The sequence below is a fragment of the Ambystoma mexicanum genome, chromosome 7p (genome assembly GCF_040938575.1).
Source record: "Ambystoma mexicanum isolate Mex_15411 chromosome 7p, UKY_AmexF1_1, whole genome shotgun sequence".
NCBI lineage: Eukaryota > Metazoa > Chordata > Amphibia > Caudata > Ambystomatidae > Ambystoma > Ambystoma mexicanum.
This window is the reverse complement of record NC_090939.1, coordinates 827,005,929-827,009,121: the sequence shown is the minus strand read 5'-3', so window position 1 is coordinate 827,009,121 and position 3,193 is coordinate 827,005,929. Positions and strand designations below refer to the sequence as shown.

The following is a 3,193-nucleotide window of genomic DNA, read 5'->3' as shown; positions in this document are numbered from 1 at the left end:
AGAAAACGGACTAACATCCGAGCCATGTACCCGACATGTCCCAACAGTAAACCAGGATCAAGCCAGCGGAAAAGAAAAAAAGAGGTCACTCAAAGGACATCATTCAACCTGGGGGAGAGGGAAAAAGCCCCCCTAGCTGCAACCCAGATCACCATGTATACAACAAGAAATAGTTAAAAATACCATATTTATTGAATTTTTAAATCTTTTAAAAAAAAGAATATTGAATCATCTAGAATTGTTATACAATGTACAACAAATATATCATGCAACTATAAAAAAAAGTGCGTACTATGTTAAAGTGCTAGTGTTAAATATTGGCTGCTAAAAGATCGCAACAAGCTAAATCACATAAATCCTAGAGACTAGTCTGGGCATGCCGTATGGGGTACACTAAGTTAGTGAAGGGGATCACTCAGATAGGGGAAACCCCCAGTCGCTCTGACCAGACCAGCTATCTAGCCAACAGATTATATATCAATAACACAACCTGGACAATGGTAATAATGCAAAAATAACTTTCTTTGTTTTCAGTGATAACAGTTCCAATGATCTGTTTTAGAGGCAGACAAATTACTAGAAAGGAAGAATATATTAATTCAAAGGAAGACAGTAAAGCACACACACTAAAATCTAACTAAGGGATGCTGTGCATCGACTACTAAGATTTCATGAAAAGAAAAACAAATAATTTGACAAACATGACACCATTACAGAATAGTAGTTTCAATGGAACACACACATCAAGCAAAGACAATGCAGGTGGTATCCATCTTCATCAGGACATAGCATTCCCGTGAACTTAAGTTCCTGGTCATTCATCTGTGTATTTCTGAATGTCCCCAAATGTAGATTCAGTTTAAAAAACGTTCACATATACATTTAAGCACGTTAGAAGAAAAAGTCGCACCAAAAGCAAGGTGTCTAAAAAAGAAAACAAGAAAAAGAACACATAATGAATAAAAAGTGCAGCACTGATTCTAAGAAAAGGTACAACACTGGTGTTAAAAAAGGTGATCTGTGGGTGCAGCAAACGGGACTTCTCCCGTGTCGATTGGTCTGAATATGTCATGTGACACTATATATAAATAGGGAGAAAAGGTAATTACCGTAGTCTCTACCCTTGTGAGGGGCTGGTTCCGCAATCCTGTTTGATAAGTCCAGGAAATGACAGTTCAGCCACACAAAAAGAGATCTCAAGTAAATTGGATCTACAACGCAAGGTATCAAACAAGGACTTTAGTTTCAATGCGCCAACAAGCTACATAGATAACATATTACTGTAGTGTCAAGAGGTTCCTCCAGAGTACAAGTGAAACGAGGTAATAAAGGTCATGCCGCCCGTTCTACTAAACTAGAGAAAAAGAAAGAAATGGTATAAAGAGATACTAAAATTAAATAGAATTGAAAGTAAAAAAGTGGGGGCGAAAAGAATGAAGAATAATGGTAATAAATAAGTGGACCCCAGTGGGTACTGAGGAAATGAAACGTGTGCTGAATTTCTAAGGAAAAATAATAAATAGTAAAAAATGATGATATTGGTAACAGTTGTAAACTCAGTGCCAACAGATGAAATAAGGGCTGGTCTGCTTACCTGCAGGCCAGTAGAATCATTCAAGTGTCAATGGTCAGAAAGTTAGAATACATGTAACCGGATTCATGAAGTAGAGTAAGCTCTAACTTGGATATGTTGAATCTGCATCTTCAAAATAGCCCGGGATAGCGGACATCAATGTCATCAAGTGACAGTAAGGAAACCTAGTGGGAACAGGTATGTATAGATGAATGTGTATATATCTACAGATCTAACTCTCCCGTAGCCCCCACCGTGTAGCGTTTTCTCAAACATAATTAACGCTTGAACAAACAGTTTTATATCTGTAAAGCAGACAAGCTCTGCAAACCGCATGTCGAACATAATTAACGCTCGAAAAGCCAGTTTTGTGGCTGTAAAGAAAACAAGTTCTGCAAACCGCATGAAAAAACACATCAAATGCCTGGCTAACAGTTGGACTAAAACCCGAAAGTTCGTTTAGTCCTTGCTAGTTGCCTAAATGGACACTGGCTCAAATGACAGAAGTAAGTAATCTGCAGACTAAGCTTCAAAGGGCTCTAATAACGCCCATTGAAATCCAAAATGAAGAAAAATGAAGAAAAGCTGAAGAAAAGCTCCCTCCCGAAAAGTGCACTTGTCAAAGAAACACCTACTCGGGCCGCACTGAAAACTAGATGTTACCTGTGTGTGTTCTTGGACCAACGCAGCGTCTGTTTACTCGGTACCGAAACCGGAAGTGCCGGGCCATCATTCAAACATCCAAGTGGCAACCTAAATACACATCTCTGAACGTGAGACGTATCACGTGACTCGATGGACGTGTGGTTCGAGACAGAGGGCTGGAATGCTCGTCAACCCAATGGAAACAAGCTAATCAGCTGGCCAACAGCCTCATGCCGCGAGCAAGAGACACGAAGGCAAAAGAATGAATGAATAAAGCATGTGCCTCGGTGCGCAAATGTCCAGTCTCACTCTAAGTGTCAATGCGCGCATGTCAAAAGCACTCGCATTGTTAAAGTGCCTGCCGAGCAGGACGTAAATGTACAGAGGCGAACCGCCTCCAGGGACTGGAAAAGGAGGACAATGGGAGGAGGGGGGACAGGGGAAGGGGGGAGAGATGGGGGTAGGATGGAAAAAAGGGGGGAGGAAGCAGGGAAGGGGATGAGTTAAGGATTAAATTCTGAATTATAATCCGACTAGAAAAATATGATAAGTAAAAGGTAAACAAATTAACCAAAAATAACTAAATGATTTGGTGCCTAGCTAATCACTGTATAAAAAACAGAAAAAGGCTACCTCATTAGAGCTGGAACCTCCAGTCAATGGAAGTCAGCAATGCAATGTGAAACTTCCATAATAAACCCATGATGTAAAAAGCAAACATAAGAAAGGAAAACTACAGGAATATCAGATGTAGGCTGATAAGCAGAGAAATATAACAGGTTACGAGACAAAGGCAATTCTAGGCATCTGTAATCTAGGATCCTTTGTTGTATTAGGCATATAAAACCGTACTGCAACTTGGAATAAAGTGAAGTAAGGATAGATCTAAATACCTAAATTCTCAAATGGCCTATTTGTTAAATACTGATTGCCATTCTTCCTGGGCATTCAACCCAAAATGTGGCTTTGGGTGTT

The 3,193-nt window shown here is 39.9% G+C and overlaps 1 long non-coding RNA gene across 1 annotated transcript; it reads right to left on the bottom strand.

The window, feature by feature from the left end:
- Window positions 1–204: 204 nt before the first annotated feature.
- Window positions 205–2,438, bottom strand: LOC138526348 (uncharacterized). Its single transcript, XR_011283562.1, has 4 exons — window positions 2,237–2,438; window positions 1,595–1,758; window positions 1,110–1,211; window positions 205–924 (listed from the first exon to the last, which is right to left on the bottom strand). It is a non-coding gene; the product is annotated as an uncharacterized lncRNA (long non-coding RNA).
- Window positions 2,439–3,193: the final 755 nt, after the last annotated feature.